This window comes from Ursus americanus, chromosome 14, assembly GCF_024610735.1.
Source record: "Ursus americanus isolate L20-20 chromosome 14, mUrsAme1.1.p, whole genome shotgun sequence".
In the NCBI taxonomy this organism is placed as follows: Eukaryota; Metazoa; Chordata; class Mammalia; order Carnivora; family Ursidae; genus Ursus; species Ursus americanus.
The window spans coordinates 27,715,534-27,741,209 of NC_142140.1; the positions used below are offsets into that span (position 1 = coordinate 27,715,534).

Below are 25,676 nucleotides of genomic sequence, written 5' to 3' on the forward strand. Positions count from 1 at the left end.
GGAAAATCTGAGAGTAAAAACCACATCATGATTCAGTGTCTAGCGATAATGACCAATTTTGGAGCTCATGGAGAGTTCCTGGAAGTAACAACCATTCTCCCAACAAAATATCAGTACTATAAATTGCTACTTGTTAAGAAACTTGTGGGAGTGCACCATATTCATAGAAATAGCTGGAAACTGAGAGAACGATTATCACAGAATTGATCGCCCATGGCTCAATCCAGTGAGATTCAGATTGTCCTACGTTGTGAGATGCCAGTGAACCAAATGCTGTGATATTTTGGAGGGACCACTGATTGCCTTCTGAATAAGATTTCAAGCAATTTGAGCCAAAGAGCAATCCTGCATGGGGCTCCTAATGAAATTTTATGCAGCTCGTGTGCAGTGTATGTTCAGAAAGTAACTGCTAGGCTGGTAGCAATGTTTTTGTGTTGTGGTTTAAGACTGCACAGTACTTATGTCATGCAATTTAACCAGTTTATTAGCAGGTTAATATTAGGTGACACTGTTAAATATCATCTAGAGCTGAAAGAGAATAAATAAAAAATCAGACTAAAGCCTGCAACAGTTCCCACTTAGAATATTGATAAGATGAAAGGTAAACAAGACAAAATCTTGAACAGTGGGTAAACACATCAACTCTGCCACTGAGTTTCTGGACTCACATAGCCCCCTCCGTTATTAACTGTATGACCCTATGCTCTCTGTCCCACATTTTCTGTAATGGAGATAACCGTAGCATAGATCCATGACATTATTTTAAGATCATGAAAATTAACAAACACAAAACATTTAGGACAGTGCTTGGAACCTAAAAATTACTATATTAAATGTTTGTTGTGATTATTATTATGCACGGGATTCATCCATCTAAACATTTGATCATCTCCCACCAAACAACTGATGGCATCACCAGCCACTGAGTAGCAGGTGGTAGAGCTGAGATACGAACTCCGAAGTCCTGCACCCAACCTCGATGCCCTGACATCCTCTACTAAGAAGATTCTTTTTCCTTCCTGGGAGCTGCATCTGCAATTAACATTCATTAAAAAAATTACCTATAATCTGGTCTGATTGACCATTTTCCTATAGACACTGGAAACAAAAGATGAACTTCCAAGACCCAGTGTCTGAGGTTCACGGAGCTGTAACATTTCCCTAAAATGAGGCTGTGGGGACCAGGACGAAAGGAAGCAGCCCAGTGGATGCCCAACACTGGAAGAATTAAAGCTTGGTGGGAAGTATGGACCATCTGCCTCTCCTTAAAAAAGGAGATGTCTTATTACTTCTGCTTCCATGTCTTGTAGTTGGCTGGGTTAATAATGATTTCTTCTCTGTTTGCCCCATTCTCTCCATCTAGATGGACAGACAGAGGGCACACTTGTCTTGACTACTTTGCTAAGTCCTTTTTCATACAGGGTAGCTGTTGAGAGTCTAAGTGTAACTTCTTGCCTCTTCCTACAGAATCACTTCCAGAGCAAGGAGAGAGGAACATCAAAACTTGATGCTGACTCAGCAGAAATCTGAGTTGGCAGATCCATATGCCTTTATGCAAAATTTTATTCAGCTCTCTTACCTGCTAAGTATCCCATGGTATTCTCATAACAACCTTATGAAGTAGGTACTATTACTATACCCATTTCATAGATGAGGAAACAATGGCTTCAAGAAGTTAAGTAACTTGCCTAAAGTAGCATTGGAGGAACAAAACTGAGATTCAGACTGAGATCTACGCATCTTTAAAGCTCGTGTTATTAATATTTGGGTGAAACTGTGCCCATAATCCATAATTCTGATTGTGGCCTGCAGTATCCTGGATGCTCTGGCCCCCACTTGCCTCTGTGACCTCTTCTCTTTCCCTCATGCCATCCCAGGCACACCCTAGCTTCCTCATTATTACTTGAAGATACACCATTTCTTTAGCTGTTCTCCCCGTTTAGAACATTTGTCCCCCAAATGTTCAACATAAACCCTCAACTTAAGGTTTTATTCACATTTCATCTTTTCAGTGAGAGTCATTTTGACCTGTTCAAAACTACACACTGCCTCCCTGTCCTCCACCCACCCTGAGCTCCTTAGCCAGCGCAACTTTTTCCTCTTCTCCAAACACTTATAATTGTCTTACATATTATATTATTTACTTATTTTCAGGTTTAATATTTCCCTTTTTCTCTCACTAAAATGTAAGCCCCATGGAGTGTGGGGTCCTTATTTAGTTCACTGATGTATCGTAAGTGTCAATAACAGGCACATAGTAGGTGCCTAATAAATACTTGCCAAATGGGAATGAATAGCCCTTCCATACTTGCACATTTGCCTTTATTCACCCTTCCTCTCTTCTCCCTTCTTATCCTTAGAAGTTTTCACGTGTCCCAATTATGTGCCACAAAAATCTTACTAATATCTCTGAGTATATATTTGGGACATTCTATTTACATTATATGTAGAATTTTCCTTCCCAATCTCTCAGGCTAACTTCTTTCCTTTCTTCTGTCTTTCTTTCCTTCCTTCATCCCTTTGTTCTAAGATTTCATGAGCCACCTGCCATATGCCTGGTACTGTCTCACTTCCTGGGGATGAGATGATGAATATTTTACAATCCTTGACCTCTAGGAGATTACTTACTGTCTTCGGTCAGACTCATCAGAAGGAGACCCCAAGACCGGGATTCATTTTTAGTAATTTATTTGGTGCTCTTGGAGAAATTAGTGAAGGATGGGGTAGAAACCAATCAAAGGTGCCATTGCAGGCAGAATCTCAACCCCAGACTGGTCCTGTCAGTCTGAACTCTAAATTATTTTTCATCATTTGCCCTACTGGAGGCAGGAGAGCTAGGCTTTCATGCTCCGCATCAGGCAATCCTGGGCAAAAGGGTGCCCTGGGGTTGACATAATCCCCCAAACACTTCTATCTCTCTACCTAAGGCAGGTGTGCTGGTTCCAGGCCAAAGAGAGCTGCGGGTGCTGGTTCACACAGCAGACAGGGGAGGGGGTGCAGGCAAAGGGGATTCTAGGGGGATCTGCGGGAGTACAGACAGTGTCCATTCCACTTAGTTATCTTTAACATTCAGTTTGGACTTGATTGCTTTCCATTTGGTTCTTTATACTGTCTCCTCCAACCTACTCCACACCCACTCTTTTCTTCCAGATTTCTTCTTTCCTCCCTATAGATACATTTATTGAGTACCTATAATGCACTAAGCACTGTGCCAGGGGCTGAACATCAGCCCTGAACTCGTGGAGTCTATATCCTGCTGCTGTTTACCAAGCCGTGCCATGTATCTTTACCACATGAATATCTGTAGCCAAAACCACCTCCACTCAGCATTTATTCTGTTGGATACTTCAGCCAATTAAAGAATGTTCCACTATCTTGCCCTAAAATATATTTTATCTCATATTCTTAGGTTGTCAGCATCTATTAGACTGCTTAGAATGCCCTCTAGTTTTGTGTCACCTATGGGTTCATACAGTAACAAGTCATTGACAAAATGTCAACAGAATCATCCTAAAGTCATGTATCTACACGTGGACTTCTTGGCACAGATGTGATTAAACAGCACTCCTGGAACCATGTGCTTAACCGACTCCACTTCTCTGTATATTGCTCTGTCCATTGTTTCCTTTCCTTTTTTCTGAATTTCATGACAAGTTTTATCACATTCATTTGATACATTCCCAACATGCTTTATCTATAATAGTCCCCTGACTCCAGGCTGGTGGTTTTCGTAGAATTTCTTGGGATTTTCCCCTTTTTAATCTATACTGTAAATCATGTCCAAATTAATCTTCTTGGAATTTAATATTTTATTAATTTATTCCTAATGCCACCTATCATTTCTTTCTTTTTCCTATGTCTTCAATCCAATTAGACGATAATGACACTGTGCTTAAAAGTAATATTTCTATTTCAATGAAAGTAGGCAACTGCTATGATTTTTTTTTTTGCCCAAACATCTTGAAAATGTACTGTTTGACAAGAAAGACAAATATCTCTCACAAACTGTATACTTACCCTTTCATTGTCTTTTTATTATAAGCTATTTAAACAATTAGGAGGACAGTGGTGATCCCAGGAGCAAATAACATCATCTAGCAGGTTGAGATATTCTCTTATGGCACATGGTGGGAAAATAGGTAGATGCAGCTATTTTGAAAAGAGAACATTTAGAACATTTTGAAAAGATAACTGACTCTCAGGGAAAGCTAAACAACCCTCTTAGAGTGGTGTTAAGACCTTACAAAATAACCAATAACCATTTCCCAGAGCATAATGTTTATAATAATAGTACACCTACCATTAAGTGAATACTTATTTATAAGTCAGTCACTATGCTAAAGGTTCTACATCTATCCATTTACTTAGTCTTCACCTCTCTATGAAGTAGTTACTGTTGTAATCTCAATTTCAGAGATGAGAACTCTGAAGCTCAGAACTATTGAGAAATGTACAAGGTGACCCAATTAGCACGGGGCAGGATGAGATTCAAAATGAAGCTGTCTGATGCTACTGCCTGCTGTCTGAATGCTTGGCTATATTGACCCCATATATTTTTCCTAAATGGCAGAGGGTTGGAAAGATAAATTAATTATTAATTTCCTAGACTGCTCCCATTTTTAAAGAAAAAGGAAAAAAGATAAAATTTCGCATCTTTATCCTTAAAGAACTATATTATATCAGCTATTTATTGCCCCAATAATGCAGAGTCATACCCCAAAACTTCACTGCTATACAATAATTAACATTTGTTTGCACTCATAAGTCTATAGTTAGTGGATCTGCTGATCTGGGCTAAGCCCAGCTGATCTAAACTGGATTTACTCCTGTCTGTGGTCTGCTGGTGAGTTAGGTAGGGGCTGCCTGGTATGGAATGGCCTCTCCTCTATGTGATCTCTCCTCCTCTGGCCAGCTAGACTGAGCTCTTTCTCAAGGCAAGTTAAGAGTCTAAAGAGGCAGTGGAAACTGCCTCAAGCAGTTCTGATTGACAGCAAACTGTCTTAAAGAACCCAAACTCAGAAACTTAGTTTGCCATATACTATTGGCCAAAGCAAGCTACACGATAGCCCATATTCACTCACAATTCTGAGACAGTTGAAGGGTTTGAAAAGAATGCCATCTTCAAACTCTAGCACCCTCAGAATGACTATGAACAACAGAGAGACTATCAAATCCCAAACTATTTAAATAATACAAGATGTGAATAAGAGGCTGAAACCAAGACAGCCTTGAGATCAAGGTGAGGGAGCTAAACAGGACTCCCTCTCTTGGTGAGAGATGCTGCAAAGTCACATTGCAAAGGCAATAGGTTGAAGGAGGCTGTGAATGCAGGTCAAAAATACAATAAACCCCCCCACAAATTCTTTTTTTTTTTTTCATATATATCTTCTTCCTGGCATGCAAGGCCTTCAAGACTGTTTTCACCATGTTAATCTGATGTTATTTGCCTTTATGCTCTGACATGAGCCTTCTACCATGGCTAGCTCAGGCTCTGGCCTTTGCCTCTGTAATTTTGGATGTCAGCTCCTAGAAGCAGTGTTGTTCTCTTCCTTCTCACCTGTTCTAGCCCCACCCATCTTTCCAGTCTTGTCTCAAGTATTACCACTACCCTGTAGCTATCCCAGACTTCTTCTGAGCCCTCCCTGCCTTGAATACTTACTAACACTGGGTAATACTAAAACTCATTCAAGTCAAGTATGTTTCTGAATCTAAGAGTTAAATAAATGTTAGGTACAATCTGAAAAAAATTTTTAAGTGCACTGGCCACACCTAGAACATTGCAGAGAAGGAAGACCACAGAAGGAAGCAGTATATAATACTTTGGCAAAGTCTCACAGTCAGAACAACCTGGGTTGGAATCCCTGCTCACCTATTTACAGTCTGTGTGACTTTGGACAAGCTACTCAAACTCTCTGAACCTAAAATGTGTGATCTGTTAGATAAAATACTGTACCTTAGAGTTTTCTAGCACTCAGCAAAGTGCCCGGTATCTAGTGCTCAGTAAATGTTGGCTATAGCTATAACGATCACAACTAATCATATCCCCTTATATCAATACTTTATTCATTTTCTACCTTTCCTCCAAAAACCTTCGGCTGGAGGAGGTAAGTCAAATTCACCAAGCCGTTCATTAGCCTCTTTATTTTGACTCTCCTGGTGAGTTATACTAGAAAGACCCTCTGCTTCTATGATTAAAGTGTTATTCAAAAATGTCAAGATTTACTACTTGGAATTGGGGGAAATCAAATCAGTTTTTGTGGTATTATATTTAGTCATCTTCGCTTGTTTAATCACATTTAATTGGGCTCTAAATGACAGTTTAACCTTAGCTATTTGACAGTATTAATCATGGTGATTGATCATCTCCTGAGACTCAAGTCTTCCATGAGCTCCTAATATGAGCAGCTTCTTTCTGGGCTAATCTGTATCTCTCCAAAAGATTGCCACCTACAGATAATTAGAAGCACATCAGTGTTCTGAACCAAAAGAATTTATTAAAAACTTTACAATGTGCAATATGTTTAGCTTAAGCCCAGGAAAGAACAAAATTGTACGTAGAATTTCTCATCAGCTTGAACAGGATTGTATGCTCAGCAGGGCCAAGAGCCATGATATTATCAACAAATATATATGCTCAACAACAGCACAGTACCTGGCATGCAGTAGACCATCAAGCAATAGGTGTGGAATGAGTAAATGAATGAATGAATTAGAGTATAATAAAACCCAAAGTTTCTAATGAGAACAATATTTCAGGTTTTAAGCCACTCTGAATCCATTAAGGATCAAGGCAGGATATTAATAAATTTACTAAAATCCCTAGTTTACCAGTCTAGTGGCTCACTCAAGAAAAGGAAATCAGATTAGATTACAAACAATTACCTTAACAATCTTCCCCTAGGGATTTCCCCTCTTTTAATCTATACTCCAGGTTGTCTCCAAATTAATCTTCCTGAAATTTAATCTTTTATTCATTTATTTCTAATACCACCAATCATTTCTTTCTCTTTCCTACTTCTCCAACTCATTCATCAAATATTTCAATTAGACAATAATACCTTCTAGGTAAGGATAATATTTCCATTTTAGTGGGAGTAGATAACCATTGTGATTTCCATACCCACTGCAGGAATGTCTTAAATATAGTGTTTGACAAGAAAGACCAATGTTCCTCACAAACTCTATATTTACCCTTTCATTCTCTTTTTATTACAAGCTATTCAAACACTGAGGAGAATGGTGATCCCAGGAGTAAATAGCATCATCCAGCAGGTTGAGATTCTCCTGTGGGATGTGGCAAGAAACAGGTAGGTGCAGCTGTTTTGAAAATAAAACATTCAGACTAAGATAACGGACTCTCATGGAAACCTAAACTTTTATACACCCCTTTTAGAGTAGCTTATTCTATTAAGACCTTATGAAGGAGTGCCTGAGTGGTTCATTTGGTTAAGTGGCCAACTCTTGATTTTGGCTCAGGTCATGATCTCATGATCTTGTGGAGCTCCATCTCAGGCTCCACGTTCAGCGGGGGGTCTGCTTGAGGATTCTTGCCCTCTGCTCCTCCCCCTGCTCTCTCTCTCTCTCAAAGAAATAAATAAATCTTTAAAAAATAAAAGACCTTATGAAATAACTAGTAATCATTTCCCAGAGCATAATGTTTATAATAATGGTAATAATAACACCTGCCTTTTAGTGAATACTTATTTGTATGTCAGTCACTGTGTGAAACGTTCTATACCTAACTTTTTTTTTTTTTTAAAGATTTTATTTATCTATTTGACAGAGATAGAAACAGCCAGCGAGAGAGGGAACACAAGCAGGGGGAGTGGGAGAGGAAGAAGCAGGCTCATAGCAGAGGAGCCTGATGTGGGGCTCGATCCCATAACGCCAGGATCACGCCCTGAGCCGAAGGCAGACGCTTAACTGCTGTGCCACCCAGGCGCCCCATACACCTAACCTTTTTTAAGTCTTCACCTCTATGAAGTAGTTACCATTGTAATCTCTGTTTCAAAGATGAGGAACCTGAAGCTCAGAAATGTTGAGTAATTTGCCCAAGCTGACCCACATAGTAAGCATCAGAGTGGGATTCAAAAAGTAGCTGTGTGACACTATTTTCTGCATTCTTAATTCCTGGCTTTATTGACCTCATACATTTTCTCTAAATAGAAGAGGGCCAGAAAAAAGAAATAGCATGAATATTTCAATATTTCTTCTTCAATTTATTCTGTAAGTATGGAAAACCATGGCACTAGACACTGTTGATCACTCTAATCACTAGATTGATGAGTGTTGACAGAGAAGAAAAGGAGTAAATGCAAAAATTTTTAGCACTGAAGTTGTATCATGTACTGTGCTAAGTGCTTTCCATAGTTATTTCTTTAATTAACACACCAGCACTGCCCCAATACAGTGCCTGCCACAGAATAATTACCACTAAGTATATGTTGAATCAAATAGCCAAACTAATACCTTAAAATAGGAAGCATCAAGTGACAGATCTGAAGTGGGGGAGGGGGTGACAAAGGAGTCCTCTCTGTTACTTTCCACAAAATTTTTAGTGAATTGGCCTCCTGATCTGCAAAGCTGTGAAAATATTCTTCATGAACATGGATCGTTAGAGGGAAAAACAATAACGTGAAAATGTGAATGTATTTTTTAGACTATAAATATAGCTTATGTTTATGTCTATAAATCACCATAAATAATGTCCAAAATTTCATTAGTTAAAATATGAGGTATAGTGGAATCTGTGGCAAGGTCCAGAGAAAAGTGTTAGAGCTTATGTGTCAAGCCAGAGAAGATGGTGGGAGTGGTCCCATGGACACAAAGTGATGAAGGGAGCCCTACTCAAGGGAGAGAATTCACGCACAGGGACCACATCTAACACAAAGGCAATGGATACGAACTTGAAGCAAGCTTCTACAGAATAGAGCAGATCTGGGGACTGTTCCTCCCAAAATTAACTGCAAAATGCTACTCCTATCTGCCTCTCAGTGCGGCAGCCCCAACCCCTTTCCAGATGTCCATATGAAACCATCCAGTGCAAACACTTGGCCCACAGTCATGCATCCCTCTTACCACTGCTGCTTTCTTTTTGTTCTCTGGGAATTTGAGGGTAATGAAGGAGAAAGGGAAGGAGAAGCAACTGTCTCTAGTTTTAGATTCTTTCATTCCTGGCTAAAGTTGGGGTGATAGCAAATAGCTACAAAACGAGCAACTCAGAAAATAGGAAGGGCTTTGAAAATCAAATCCTGGAAAAAAAGCTGTCTTCCCATTTTACAGATGAAGAAATGGAGGATCAGAGAGGGTAAGTACCTTGCTTGAGGTCACATAGTGGGTGGCAGACCTGGAGTTTGAGTTCAGATCTCTTTGCTTCCAAACTACTTGCTCTTATTTAATGTAAAGAGAATATAACAGAAAGCTTCCCCCCAGAAATGTTCAATTTAGAATTCAAAGCAGGTCTTATGGAAAGGTGGTGACAAAAGTCAAACTGCAGGGGGATTATGGACATTCTACTTTGGCAAGGACTTTAGCACTTAAATAGTGGGAGCTAATGCAACAGATTGGAGTGTGGAGCTTGCTTGGTTTAAAGAACGTTGTTAAAGGAAACTACTATCTATTTGTAGATCACTGAAGGCAGTGTGGGAAACCTGTTTCATATAATATGCCATGGTGGAGTAAAACTATTTGAATATTTTTAAATTGGAGGCTTAAATTATTTGTAAAACTAATTACAACAGAATTAAGATGATATGCCTAGCAGAAGGATACTATAACCAGCCAAAAGCATCCCCTTCTTGCTGATCATGCCCTCCTCCAGTCAAACGATTACTACAAAGAGGACAAAAACAGAAACATTATTTGCCAGGTCATAAGAGTCCTAAGAAATATTTTGTCCTCATAAGAACCACAAAAATGCAAAAACACAAAAGAAAATAACAACCTGATAACTCAAGTCCACTTCAAAGAAATAAACTTTGATAAAATTCCGGGTAGATTAAAATCTTTTTTTAAAATAAAGGGAGACTGGGTAGTTATCACAGGTGCAGGAAATTTGGGACCATACCTAGAGATGTGAGAGGCATAATGACTAAATGCAATGTAGATCCCTAAACTGGATCCTGGAACATTAAAAAGAGACATTAGTGGAAAAACGGGTGAAATCCAAATGAAATCTGGAGTTTAGTTAACAGTAATGTGCCAACATTGGTTTCTCAGTTTGGACAAATGTACTGTGTAATATCCGGGGGAAAACTGGGTGAGGGGTGTACAGGAACTCCCTGTCACTACCTTTGCAACTTTTCTGTAAATCTAAAATTATTGCAAAAATAAAAAGTTAGTTTCAAATACCTTTGATAGCCCACTGCAATATTTTTATAATGATCTTCCAATTCAGTGTTCTCTTCCCCTGCAACCTGCATCCTATGGCAAATGTTAGGGTTACAAGAGAAGAGGAAGAACAAGCAGGCAAATGTGACCTTAGTTCCCAATCAGGGGACATCGCCCATAGAGGGTACTTTTGCCCATTTGTCTGTCATTGTCAGCACTTGGTGTCTTGGGATTTATAACACGTAATCATGAACTTGGGAACTCTTCCAGTTTGTACTCCTGATTGCCTTGACATTTAAGAGTATTGATCAGCCCGTTAAGTGTTGTGCCTGGTTTCAAGAATCAATGATCATAAAAACGTTTATATTACATAAATGTATACATCCCATAGAGAGAAAGGTTGAGCTTTCTAAGAAAAAGGCAATGTGGGAAAGGCCCTAACCAGAGATATGGAGATCCCTAAAGTTAGAAGAACTGCTATGGTGTCTAATTAGAGGTCCAAATGGGAAAAAAAAAAATATATTGGTCAAGTTCAAACTCTCTTTAAAAGAGAGGAGGAAGGACACAAAAAGTTTTCACATCTGGGAAAAATTTAAAATGCATTTAGGATATTGGATGCTGTTTTCTGAAAATTCTATCATTTAATATCAACTAGTTACTAGAGCCCCACTATGTGCTAATTGCACATATATATGTATATGTATAAATATGATTCCTTTTCCCTAAAGAGTAATTAACACTTTTTAGAAAAAAGGGACAGCTTATTTGCTGAAATGTATGTAATGCCCCAAAATGTGAGATAAAAAACTATAATGCAAGCAGAATTCAGCATAAGCTGAGGGAAGTGTGTAAGTTCTAACATGTGATAGACATCCAAATGGACTTCTGATTTTAAATGTAATGTGATAGAGAATATTCCATGTTTTCTATTGTAATATATGTGGGATAAAAAGGGTACATACTCTTCATCGTTATGTATATATGTCTATAACTCTCACTACAAATCAATGAAAAATATAATTTAAACACTAAATTGCCCAAACCAAAGAATTGAGTCAATATAATATTACCTGCAAGCCAAAGAATTGAGTTAATATAATATTATCTCAGTTTGAAATACTAAACAAATGAAGTTTGTTTTTTTTTTTAAAGTAAATCAAGCAAAGAAAGAGAATTATTATATGGTTTCTCTCATCTATGGAACATAAGAACTAGGAAAACTGGTCGGAGAAGAAAGGGATAAAGAAAAGGGAGGGTAATCAGAAGGGGGAATGAAGCATGAGAGACTATGGACTCTGAGAAACAGAGTTTCAGGCTCCCTGCTTAATGGGGAGTCAGCTTCTCCCTTCGCCCTGCACCCCCCCCCCCCAGCTTGTGCTCCCTCCCTCTCTCTCAAATAAATAAATAAAACCTTTTAAAAAAATAAACATTTAAAAAACTACCCATTTATTTTAGAGAGAGAGGACACGTATGTGTGCAAGCGGGGAGAGGGTCAGAGGGAAAACAGCAGACTCCCCACGGAGTGCTGAGCCTCATGGGGGCTCGATGTCACAACCCTGAGATCATGACTTGAGTCTAAATCAAGAGTCAGACGCTTAACCAACTGAGCCACACAGGCACCTCTCTCACTCTCTAAAACAGAAACAACAACAAAAAGAAGTTGAGAACATGGAGTTTGGAGTCAACCAACCTCTGACTATGGCTTTCCTGATTACTTTTGGGTCATCTTGATCCTATTACTTGCCTTCTGAACTTCAGCTTCCAAAAAGGAGATACTATACCTACTTTCATGACCAATTTGAGAATGAGATGGGATCCTGCCTTCCAAAGTGTAAGCACAATGCCTGGTGCATAGTGAGCTCTCAATAAATGAAAGCTGTTACTTGGAAAGTGCCACTCGAATGTGGTAATTCCTTAAGGAAGCTGTAGCTCTTCTCTGGGATCATTTAAGCATTTTCTACCATTTAGTAGCTGCTTGCCTTCTTCTCCTGAGCCCTCTGTTCTTGTTATGGCCCATGTGCCCTGACCCTGAGAGATAAATAGGGGCCTTGGTACTGGAATCAAGGCTACAGAAAAGGTTGAAAACATGAGATGCAATCTGTGGTTTAATTGGAAGGCAATGCTCAGGAGCCCTTGGCACCTATACAGGCCACCGCACAAACACCACATGAACTCCTGATTCTTCTCCAGCTCAGAACAAACCAAGAGATCAGAGAGCAGCAAATAGGACTGGATGGAAGTAGAGAAATTTCCTTCAACCTATTTTGAGATGAAGTATGTGGGTGAGTTAAGGAATCAGCAGATTTCCCTTGTCTTGGCCTTTCACTAGCTGCTATATCATCTTGCTTTCTACCTATTATCCTCAAGATTAGGAAGTAGAAATTATTTGTCTGAATCAGTCTTCCCAGGACAAGAATGGAGGCCAATTGGTATTGGGGTGAGCTGGAACAGGATCATTCTATCTAGCTCTGGGGTAAGGGACAGCTCTGGCTTTAAGCCATGGGTAACAAGGTCATAGTCAAAATAATTCTCCTGTGAAGGCGGCTGGACGGCCCATGTAACATAATAGATCAGAGGGCTGGGATACCCCTCTGGAGGCCTGTAATCTACAGACACTAAAAACAGTGATTATCCAATAGTAAATTTTCATTTTCTGCTTTGTAATTCCCCTCCTTAATCTGTTAAGTACGGCAACCTAGTTGTCATTTTGTTTTGAAGGGCTATAAGAAAGGCCTGTGGTAATGCTTGGAATGAATGAAACAAAGAGAGAAACACATTACCAGATCACCCAATTGACCCATGTTGCTCTGAAGATGTCATCCAGGGCAAAGAGGGCTTTGAAGGGTACCATAAAGTGTCCGGAACTGATTTCAGCATGTCCCAGATATTACCTAGGAAGAAGATCATGGTCCTTTGAGAATTGACTCAGGATATTGTCTTGTTGCTTTTAAACAGAAGGGTGAGAGAAGAATGGAGAACTATGGGTCACCTGAGTTATGTCCTCATCATAATAGTGACCTCAGTAGCTGCCAATTCTTGGCTATTAGATGCTATGTCAAAGACATCAATGTTAATATGGTATGAACTCATTTTTATAGGTGAGGATCAGATTGCCACACCACTTATCTGAGGTCCTGTCACAGTTATGTGGTGATCTGGGATTCAGACCCAGGTCCGTATGTCTCCAAAGACTGAGCTTTCCACCACAGAAGCAGTATCTTTTAGGATATCAAACCCAGAGTTTTATGTCCAGCTCCACCTTTGCCAGGGTTTCCTGCCAACAGTGCAGCCAGATTCCCTGCTTTAAGTAGAACTTGAAGAAGGGGTGGCAGTTATGAGCTAGAGATTCCTGCCTTGTGTGACTGTAGAGAGGCCCAGAGCAGACAATGTATAAAGGGAGTGGGATGGAAAAGCATGGTTGCTCACTGTGAGGAGGGAATGGACTGCAAATGGGGAACAGAAACCAGCATGGTTGGTAGGGATATTCTACCAAAACCAGTCAGTTTCCTATTCCTATCAAGATTGGAAATGGCACTTAGAATTCATCTACTACTGTCACCTGATAGAATTTTCTCTTAAGAACGGAATTGTTTTCTATCTGCACTAGTCTAGCCACATGTGGCTACTGAGCACCTAGAATGTGACTAGGGAACTGAGGAACTAAACTTTAATTTAATTTCAATTAGTTTTAATTTAAATAGCCACATGTGGCCAATAACATATTAGACAGTACAGGTATAGAGCATCTATCTTTCTGCTGTATGGTTTTGTCAGAATTGTGAGTCAAGGAGCTAGATCCCTATTTCCATGTTTAGATTAACAAGAATTAGTACACTTTTGGGGCACCTGGGTGGCACAGTCAGTTAAGCGTCTGACTCTTGGTTTCGGTGCAGGGCTTGATCTAATGACCCTGAGGGTCATTAGATCAAGCCCTGCGCCGAGGCCCAAGTCAGGGTCTGCGTTCAGTGGAGAGTCTGCTAAAGTTTCTCTCTCTCTCCCTCTGACACACCTTCGGATCTTGCCCCCGAAACAAATAAATAAATCTGTACCCCCCCAAAAAAATTAGTACACTTTTTAGGAGAAGCTGTGAAGTCAGACTGCCTGGGCTTGAATCTCATTTAAAGCTTCCATTTACTGTCTGGGTAACCACTCTGTGCCTCAGTTTCATTATCTGTAAAACAGAGATTAAAAACAGTAACCACTTCATAGGATTGTTGTAAGGATTAAATGAATGAGGATTTTAAAAGTACTTTACATAGGACCCAGAATATAGTAAAATAATAAGGATATGGAAATGAACAAGATATATTTCTGACCCTCAAGACCTTTTTTTTTCATCACTGCTGTGCCTTCAGACCCCCTATCCAATGAGTCTGAATAATACACACAGACGAGCAGTATGAATCTAAATAGCATGTATAGATCAGATATTTGCGCTCTGTGTGTGTGTGTGTGTGTGTGTGTGTGTGTGTGTGTAACACCCAGCACAGCACTTGGCATATGGTAGACACTCACTAAATAATAGCAATTTTTCTCTTGTTGAATAACATCATTTGATACAAGAGCTGGAATGGGCCAAACTTTTGCAGCTATCTTGGCCTTATGCACTGGACTCTCTGGCAGGACAGGCAAGTGGCTCCATGATAGGGTTTGCTTTTTCTTTTCTTATTTTGGCCATGTTTCAAGGGCTACATGAGATTTGGGAATGTGAGTGCTCTGGGGTTAGTGGGTGTTTCCCCAAATCTGGAAGTCCATCAAGGAACTCATATCATCATTTGTTTTGTCTAATCAAATTGCATGTCATAGGGTTGTTTTTTCTTTCTCCCCAACCTCCACTGATTTTCTTCTGAGACCAAACATTTGTTTCCCTTGGAGAACCACATCTTTCCAACACAATTCATGTCCTTCAGTGGGTGATTCTGACTCTAAGAGCGGGCATGTGATTTTGGATCACCTAATCAGAGCACTGCATGCCCTTGGTCATGGCAATGGAGCATACATGACATTTGGTCCCAATCAATGTAATGAAGTTCCAGTCAAAACTTTTGGGAAACTCTTGGGAAAAAAAGAATGTACTTCTTTCCAAAGGACTTATACAGTAAGGACATTGTCTGGAATTGCCAGGGGACATTACATGGAGAAGGCCTGACCCAGAGTAAAGTCAACACAAAGCAAAGCAGAACTGAAAGAAAAAGGGACTGAATCTTGATGTCTTACTTCTCCTAAGCTCCGGACCAACTGTGCCTAAATCTCTATTGCTGGATTAAGTTGGTGAGCCCACACATTCCTTTCCTTCCTTAAACTGGTTTGAGTTGAGTTTCTGTTTCTATAGCCAGTGTTCCCTCTGCCATTTCTACAGTGCTAAGAGTGTTGTTCCCAGCAACTCTGTAGGAGTAGAGACCAGATGATCTGCACCCCCCTTCTCATGGTAACAGCCTCTGCAGCCCTAGTCATAAAAGACCAAATGGCAAAAGTCACTCACATGCTCATGGCAGCAATTTTAATGATGTCTTGTGTGGGGCTGACCCTAAGAAGGGATTCTAAAAAGGGCCTTGCTTATGTAATTTAAATTCTTAAAATAACTGCAGATTGAGTCTGAGAATCCCGCTGGGGCTCCTGACTGCCTAACCTGGGATGGAGAGGTCAGGGATTCTCAGTGAATGAAAAATAGGCTGACAGCAAAATAGGCTAAGAACAAAATCATCTCTTATCCTTGGCAGAGCATAAGAGTGGGTCAGGACTCCAAGTGGCAAATTAGTGACTTTGCATTTATTTAACGACTTCTCAAAAATACCGTTAACAGCACAGGAGGAGAGCTGACCCATTTCTGAGTCTGGAATCAATAGACTAATAAAAGTAATCCTTAAAAATAGCTTTCCCTTCTTAAAATACACTTCCCATTGAGCAGCACCCAAAAGAAAATTTTTATCTGGGCCCTGACTCATTTTTCCATGGTTGAAACAGAGTAAGACAGAAGCCTTAGTGTACTGGGAGGCCATTTGCCTGAATACTGTGCCCAGAGGTTTCCGTTCTTGAGTGGAGACTCTAGCCCCGATTTCCTAGTTCTCTTTGGTGAGGCAGCTCCTCCTCCTCCCTCAGGATGGGAATGGGGCAAGGCCATAGAGGTTCCTACTCATTTTGCCAAGAGGGATGCATCTGGTGTTCACATCCTGTTTCCATCAAACTGAAACCTGGAACCCAGAGAGTAGAAGTAAGGTCTGGAGTGCCAAGAATGACTTGGAACAGAGCAGGGAAGTCCTCTGGGAGTGGCTGCTTAGATTATCCTAGGGCTCAGTGGAGAGGAGAGAGAGAGGAAACCAGTCTTCAGAAGAAGGCAAAGCCTTCAGGACTGGTTGTGATTTGCAGACAATGTAATTTTCTTGGGCTTGGGTATTTCCTCATTCTAACTCCCCCAGAATGACACTGTCATTAAGACCCCATTCTGGTTGTTTTTCTCCTGAGGATTCTCTTTCCTACATATGTAGAAGAAAATATCTCTCTTTCATGTTCTATTGAGCATTTCCTGTACAAGTAATAATTTGAGATCTATATCCTATCTCCTCTATCCATATGTCATAAGAATGAAAGTTCACTAAGGGGTGTTTCTCAAAGGGAAGACATAGACTATTTGCACCAATTCATCATAGGACAACTGACAAAAATGCATATTCCAGAAACCTACCATAGACCTAATACATCAAAAACTAGGGGGATGGGGCCCAGAAATTTCCATCTTTAAGATTGTTTCCAGGCATCCTTTATACACACTAAAATTTGAAAACCACGGCTCGCAGATGTTTTGAGTTGCCATGAGCAGAGACAAAGTAGGGCCTTTTTTAAAAAAAAGATTTATTTATTTATTAGAGAGAATGAGAGAGAGAGAGCATGAGCAGGGGGAGGGGCAGCGGGAGAGGGAGAGAGAGAAACTCAAGCAGACTCCCTGCCAAGCACGGAGCCCGTCCGCAGGGCTCCATCTCAGGACCCTGAGATCATGGCCTGAGCTGAAATCAAGAGTCAGATGCTTAACCAACCAAGCCAACCAGGCGTCCCCAACATAGGTCATTCTAATGACCTCTGATGTCCAAGGGAAGCCCCACATGAAGGTGCGCTATTCAAATTGGGGGTAGGGGGAAGTAAGAAAGGACAGAAGTCATGTAATTCTGCATTTTTATTCCCACCTCATTGTCAGAGTAATAGGTCCTGTTCTTCCCTAGTTCATAGGGAGAGAGTTCACCTAAGCAATTCTAGAAGCTCCAACTTTCTTTCCAAATTCAACTCAAAGTCACTTTCATGAAAGTTGTGGTTAATACTGTTTGTGGACTTTAAAGGTTTGGCTGTCCCTCATGCCACCCGTGATAGCAGTGTGCTGTGGGAAATATTTTTTACAGACTATAACCTGCATTTTTGGTAATGGGGATGGTGGTTATTTTATAGCCATGTCTTTTGAGCTCTGAGGCTAATTAATGCCCATGGGAGGGACAAAGGAAAAATGAAAAACTGTTTCAAGATTTCTTAACTAGAATTTAGGAAGGATGGGGAATAGATACTAGAAATTATTAATGGGATACGGAGTACAAAATTATTAACAGATGGGAATTGAACCAAAGGGTCTTTCTAAGGAGCAGGCAGGGTAAAGGAAGAGCTGTCCATAATGGTATTTGAATCGTGTCTCTTGGAAGCAGTAGAAAAGTGTCAAAATGATTGACCCACGAGATCGAATATCTTTATTCAGGAGCCTTCCCTTCAAGTGAGGAGATTGGGGAAAAAAATCAAAAGGGGAGTCCTGACCTATGCTCTTGTTGATATTGCTGTATTTGTCAGGAGTGTGGAGGAAAAAAGCTACATGATGATTATGATGAGATCTAATAGATACATTTCTTGACCCTTACTTCTTAATCCTTAGAATGATCCTATAAAGAAAATACCATAACAAAGGAAATTTGTGACCTGAAGCATTAAGTGACTTGCCCAAGACACATGGCTATACCAGCTGTTGTGGCCGGGATCTGAGTCCAGGTTACTGTGCTCGTGATAGCCTTTATAATGACTAGAATCCAAACTATAACCAAGAAGCAATCCTAGAAGCTCATCTACCCTATACTGTACTGAGGTGTCTCATAGCACTAATTCAAATCAAGACCATGAGGCACTTGTTAGCAAAAAAATGAGAGGAAACACATAAAACACACATATTAAGAAAGCACCCCATGAGTGAACATTGTGTTGATTATCATTATTATCATCAACAACATTTATCATTGTGATCACTACTATTATTCCCCAAATAGGGCAAATTTTAAGGTAACTTAATCTTAGAATTCTCTAAAGCTAACAATGAATGTCTGAATTAAAAATAGAATAACTAGGCAGGTTGTGATTAGCAAAAGAAAAGAAGGTCAGGTGGCAAAAAATTACTTTGGGAAATTTAAGTCTACAAAATCATGGTAAAAGGAAATTTATTTTCCCTTATTCGGTGAAGCTTCAACTGCTCTAGGAAATTTCTGCATGGATTATCTCAGTATTAGCTAGAGAGTGACAGAGTAGGGATTTGAACCCAGGCCTGATTCCAGTCTCTGAGCAGACCTTTCCATATACAGTTCTGCTCTTTGCCCTTGAGCCTCTCCTCACATAGTTCTCCTTGCCCAGAAATCCCCCTGTGTTCCCCTTCTCCTTTTAGAAAGGTATCACCTTAAAACCTTTCTGGCACTATCATAAAGACATATTTCAAAATAGAGATTCTCCCCAGATCACCCTCTTTGGTATATTTTCCATCTTTCCGACATATTAGACTATAGCCTATTGTCAATTCTACTTTTCTATTTCCTCATCCAGTTTTTACAGCCCAACCCTAAGTGGTCCTCCTAGCTGATCCCATAACACTCAAGGCAGATAGATCTATCCTTGAACTTTCCAGAGGACATTATCATTTTTCTTCTATTGCCTATATTCCCAGATAGACTGTGAGTCCCTTGGAAGCAAAACACTTGGCTCAAGATCTAACACAGAAGTTGGTACATAATAGGGCCTCAGTGTGTTTTTAATGAATCAATGAAAAAAATAACTGAACTCTAAAGTCAAGAGTTACTTAATAAGTGTTATTAGAAGTCCCTATATACCTACATAAATGATAAGGATTACCAGAGCCTCGGCTCACAACATCTGACTTAAATGACAAGTGATGCTGGTCCCAGTGGTTAGAAACACATCCACATTTTAATGAACAGAATCAAAATGCCTTTGAGGTTCTGGAACACACTTTTAGGGTGTATCCACCAGAACTCTTGGCTTATTGTAAGGTTTCACATGTAATTCTTGTCACTTAGCATCCCCAGTCTTGAAAATTGGCTCATGCTGAAAGAAATCTCTGGGGTAAGGGAAAATCCTGATTCCCTGGTATGTTCCGACAGGGACAGAAGGATTGCAGTCTCATTTCCTGCCAACTTTTAAATTATGAATATTTTGGTATGATATGTAAGTGAGCAAACCTACCAGGGAATCAAATAATCTAGGAAAATGAAAACATAGATTATTGTTTTCCTTCCCTTTTTCTCTCAAGTTGATTTGTTTGGCCTTTGCAAAGGAAAATAAGGTGAGGTGACAAACAAATTACTTTGGGATATTTAAGTCTACAAAATCACAGTAAAAGGAAATTTATTCTCCCTTACTCGGTGACACTATCCAAATGCATAACCCTGCTGTAGTTTCCATGGAATTATGGACAAATTAGTTGATTAGTTTAAGACATCTTTTATGCTAAAAAAAAAAAATCACCCTGCTTGGCCCCCCTCCCCCAAATACCTTTCCAGATTAGGTAAACTCTTAGGAACTACCTCTCTGAAATATTCATAGTAAAATATAGACCATTTTTTAAAAATCCTAATTCAGAACAATAATGAAGGTGAGAACAGACTTCCTTTTAAGTTTCTGGAGTGAAATAAAAAAGCTGAGATTTTATGGCATCTTTTAGTAGTAATCTAAAACATGGTTTTTGTTATGTTAATGAAACACACATTACTATTTGAGGACTCACTATATTTTCCTTTCATACAAAAGCACTTTCAGAATCCAGACAGATTAGGTTAGGGCAAAGACTACCTTTCCCATCACCACTTTATAAGCAAATCTTCCAACATCTAGCATATGTTAGTTGAATTAATGAGAGCAATAAACAAAGAAACCAAGATTAGCAGTGAATGCACTCAATGGAAAACTTCATCTTACTCTGAAATCTTCTCTCTTTTTTTGTCATTTGAATGTTATTGCTAAATATAAGATAAGAATGCTTTCTTGTATACTTCCCTTTATGTTCCACAGACTTTATGTTCACAGACTTTCTGACTCACCCCTATTCATGATCAAACACAAATTTCACAAAAGACTTAATTGCATCTAGACTTTAATAAATATTCTATTTGGGATCTGCAAATAAGACTATAGGAAGGTGGGGGAATCTTTTTGTTATGCAAATACAAGCTAGTAGAAGCTCTTTCTGAAAGCTATTTAGCTGAGCCCTCAAAAAGCAATGTTTGAATGGCCTTTTCTTTCTTTTTTCTTCCAGGAATGTCAACCTCATTACAAGTCTGGTTATAACATCCTTATTTTGTGGCCACTTGGCAAATAAGTTCTTCTTGAGATGAATTTTGACGAAATATATAATGATAACTTCATGTATTTGTCTAAGCTATCTCAAGTGAAGTACTTTATTCCGGATGGCAGGTAAAGTTCTTGATAACAAAGTGGAATTTTTGTAGAAATTTCTCCAATAGGACCTATCCTCCCTGCAGAAGGCAAATGCCAGACATATTCTTCTTTTGGTCTGCCCATTCAGTGGGATGAAAATTCATGTATAATGTTGATCATTGTTTTCATTTCATGAATATGTGCCAGATACTGTGTTAAGCATTTTAGATGCATGAACTTGATTCACCCTCATAAAAATACTCTGCATTTTTGGTACTTTCATTGCCAATTTAAAGGTTGAAGAACTGAGGATCAAAGAAGCCACTCTTTTTTCCAGGCCACATAGCTGGTAGAATCAGAATTTGAATCCAAGTTTAAATGCAAAATTTGGTGTTTTAGATTCTTGGTTTGAGTATCTTCTTTCTTTCTAGAAACAACTCAGTTAATAAAATAGGAGGTGCTTGGACATGTTTTACCCAGTGAGTAATGTCTATAAGAACTAAAAAAACAATAACAATAAAAAAACCATGACAATAACAAAGGCAATTATAAGGCAAAAAACAAAAACAAATATTTGACCCTGAGACTGTATCAATAACTATGGAATATAAATTTGATATGGAGATATTAGAAGTTTGCCTTTATCACCTGGGCAAACTTAGGTAAAAAAATCAAACCTTTACCAGTGATGAGGTTGTGGAATATAGGTAAGGTTCAGTGGGGTGGAGTCAGAGCCGCCGACCAAGAAAGAATTCTTGAGGCATCTTTGGTGCAAAATGGTGGTTTATTAAAGCACAGGGACAAGACCTGTGGGCAAAAAGAGCTGCTGCACTGGGGTTGTGAGGAATGGCCCATTATATACCCTCAAGTTGGGAGGGGGTTAGGGATAGCTTAAGTCTGTAAGGAATTTTGGAAGCAAGATTTCCAGGACCTTGAGGGGGCTAGCTGTTGTTGGGAAAAGGTCATTTATTACTGTCTAATAAAACCTGAGTCATGAGACCCTTCAGATGTATATCGGTGGGCCATATGCTTGGGGGACGATTGACAACACGTATCTTGAGGGGGAGGGTAGAGATAAAGGAAGTTTCCAAAGGAATTTTTATACGTTAAAGTAGACCTACAGGATCTTGGTGGAGGGGAGGGGGTCAGACTAGGACTGCCTTTGGCCCTTAGCAAAGAGTTAACATCAAGGCAGTTGAGTTCCTAGAGGAATGTCACTGTGCCTGTTTTAAGGACTTGTCAATGGACTGTAGGTAGTAAGGAAGTTTAATTGTGTCTATATACATTCCCTTCTGGAAGCTTGGTTACTGATAGCTTTGTTCTTGTAGACTGCTAAGATATCTGTAAACTGAGGGAGACTCCGGTCTTGCAAAATAGTGGTATCTATAGGTTAACTGTTTCTTTGTCCTGTAGGGCAGCCAGGAGTGCCTGAGGAATGTTGTATACATCCCAGGGGGAGGGGTTGCAGGGTGTCAGCTTCTGCTTTGTCCTCAGCTTGGCTTCCATTCCCTCATCACCAGGCTATGGTTTTTCCTATTTTTTTAAACTAGTAGCTCCTTTGAGAGATCAATTTTAACGTCATATATTTTATGTCATGAATATGGATATAATTTGAACATTCATCAGTTTTCATCCCCCTACTAGTAAGATGTCAACAAGGAACTGAAGTCTCAGTTGCCCTCAATAGCCCTGAATACGTGATTGAGTCCCATGATGAAGTTACTCCATAAAATCATTCCCACTGTCTGTCAAGTCACTAGAGGTTATGCACATGTATGGGTGGGAAAACAAATGATTACTCAGTTTTATGTGATTACTCAACCTATTGCCTGAAGGCATCATCACACATGTGTTGTTTTCCTTTCCCACACATTTTCTGAAGTAATCAAATCGGTTATGGCCACTGCAGGGTAAATGTGCTGTTTTAATGTTTTAATGGCTGACAGTACAAAAAAGTACTGGTGACTCATAGGAGTCTCATTTTGTTGTGCGGTATAAATAATAATGCAAAGAAAGATAAGGCTTTATGATTTAGGTCTAACTTTTTGCAGTTTCTCCACTGCAAGTTGACTTTGAGTGTAGAATATTCTTTCTTTTTTTTTTTTTTTTAAGATGTTATTTATTTATTTGACAGAAAGAGAGACTGCCAGCAAGAGAGGGAACACAAGCAGGGGGAGTGGGAGGGGAAGAAGCCGGCTCCCAGCAGAGCAGGGATTCCGATGCGGGGCTCAATTCCAGGACCCTGGGATCACCCCCTGAGCCGAAGGCAGACGCTTAATGACTGAGCCACCCAGGCGCCCCTGAGTGCAGAATATTCTTTAAACTTTTATTGCATTTCTTATGATGATTTGATTGAAATGCAGATTGATTTTCACTAATTTGGGGAAGTTTGTATATGGTCCTTTTATATGGCATTACATAATAATGCCCTTCAAGGAAATGATGAAGAAGAGTATATCTATGGCAGTTGATATGCCTGTTCAAATACACTCCAAGGGCTCTCTTTAAAGTCCTAGCCAACTAACTCTTCAAGCTTTGCTACTTGGCCTCATCTTTTACTTAACTTTCCTTTTTATGCTGGTATACCTTCTAAAAATGTAAAAGTAGACTAAAATATCAGAATGGGTAGAGCAGGGGTGGGGGTGGGGTATTAAATCTACACTGGAAGAACACAACACCCACTCCCTGCAAGAACTGTTTTATTGTCCCCCTGGTGTTGACTCTCATAGACTACCACAGCTTTCCAGTGCTAAGTTGCCTTTCTCTTGAGGGTCAAGAAGTTTTTCACTGGCCTTAGTACACCATACCCCCTTACCTTCTTCCAAACCCCAAAAAAACAAAAATGGGGCCTAGCTTTGTTATTTTGAATAAAATTTTGTAACAGCATCACCATCTCCACTGGCATTTATCAGAAGCTTACTATGGGCTAGACTTTGTTCTAAGTACACACATGCATTATCTCCTTATCTCTTTCAAAGACATTGCCAAGAAGAGTGCCAGAATTCCAAATAAATATACCTAATAGAGACTCAATCTTAAAAAACAAGTGCAGAGGTTCATCTAGATTCTTGGTTGCAGAATAATCCGGGAGAGTGAGAGCCTGAGCCACTTGGTGAAAGGTTGGTAGCTTGGGTTATGATCCTGCAGGGAGAAAGACAAGCTTCTGGCTCTCTGCCAGTGTGTTTTCCTACTTCCTATCTCCTCTTCAAGAAGAGAGCATATTAATCAGATTTATTAGATGATATATGCCAGTTGAGGCATGTTTATGAGTGGGCAGGTCACTGTGCATTGAAGAGCTATGGCACCCATGTATATCTCTTCTATTTTTTTTTCCCATGTGACTGGGGTGAGTGGATTCAAGGCCAGCAATCTTGGGGCATATCTCTTGTTTTAGACATGCCTAATGGTACCAATTGTTATTTCATCTTCCTGTATCTTGAAACTTTCCAGAAAGTGATAAAACATCAAAATATGAATTCTGGATTATGAAGGTGGAGATTCTGCTTAGATAGAAAGCCAAAATATATGTTTTACTTGAACATTTTCAGAGTTCTGTGCAGGGGAAGTATTAAGCCCTGGCCTAGTAATCATCACAGTGACATTGTGATGTTCATCTGTATTTGTTATTTGCATATGTCTCCCAAGAGCCACACAGGATGAAGGACAATGAAAGAAAAGGATTTGTACACTCATAAGTACGCAGTTGGAGTATACCAAATCCTGTCACAAAGGAATGTTAGGTTCTTAAAAGAGTTCATTCCTCCTCATGGTAAATCATTAGGTACAACTTGTAAGTGAAAAATAACAACATGTCAGCATCTCCCTAAATATTCTTTTGGAAACACACCAGGCAGGAAATCCCTATTGATGAAAGAAACAAGAGAAGAGTATGGTGTTCTTACAGACAATGGGCTGGAATAGTGGACTCTCCTATGGAAGCAGAGTCAGTGTCACCCTAAGAAGAAGGGGAAGAAGAAGAAGGGCACTCTTATGACAAAAGAGCAGGCCTTAATATATGAACTTCTCTTTGCTAGTTTGGTTTGGCATGTAGGTGACTAGATCTAATTTAGAGCATTTCCTGCAATATGTTTATCTTTATAGAACCCTGACCTAGGTGATAGTATCAGGACCCCCTTGATCAGGACCCATGCTTACATTTTCACTTATTTTCCCTTCATTCCTCAAACCTCTCTTAACCTTTTTTTCCTACTCACTTTCCTCCTCCAAAAGATAAGGTATCCAAAGACTCATGTTTTAAGCTAGCCGCAATTGAAGGAACTTGCTATTTTCAATTATTTAAAACGGAAAACAAATTTATTAATAAAAAAACACCCTGATTTCAGTCATTCCTACTTTCAATCCTCAGAAAACTTCCCAATCTAAAGCCAATGTAGTTTGTGAAAACAATTAAATATAACCCGGATAATCAACCCAGAAAAATCTTTTCAAGAAGATGAAGGTATAATGATAGCAGCATTTACCAAGGTAAGCCAAATTGGAGAATTTTGCAAATCAGGCAAACTATCTATGTAATATCTTACATAGCAATATATATGTGGGTCCTTTTTTCTCTTTTATTTGCTGGCATGTTGCCATATCCATGTCAATGCAAAGGACTCAATTATCCACTTAGTTCGCAAACACCAGCATAAACTGCATTTCAATCT

The 25,676-nt window shown here is 39.5% G+C and overlaps 1 protein-coding gene across 1 annotated transcript in view; it reads left to right on the plus strand.

The window, feature by feature from the left end:
- The window catches only part of CADPS (calcium dependent secretion activator), a 799,713-nt gene that overhangs the window by 308,461 nt on the left and 465,576 nt on the right, over nt 1-25,676 (plus strand). Inside the window, exons 7-8 of the mRNA XM_087866885.1 lie at nt 7,217-7,307; nt 20,888-21,045. The gene's annotated coding sequence lies outside the window, so the exon portion shown is untranslated. The remainder of the gene's footprint in view (nt 1-7,216; nt 7,308-20,887; nt 21,046-25,676) is intronic.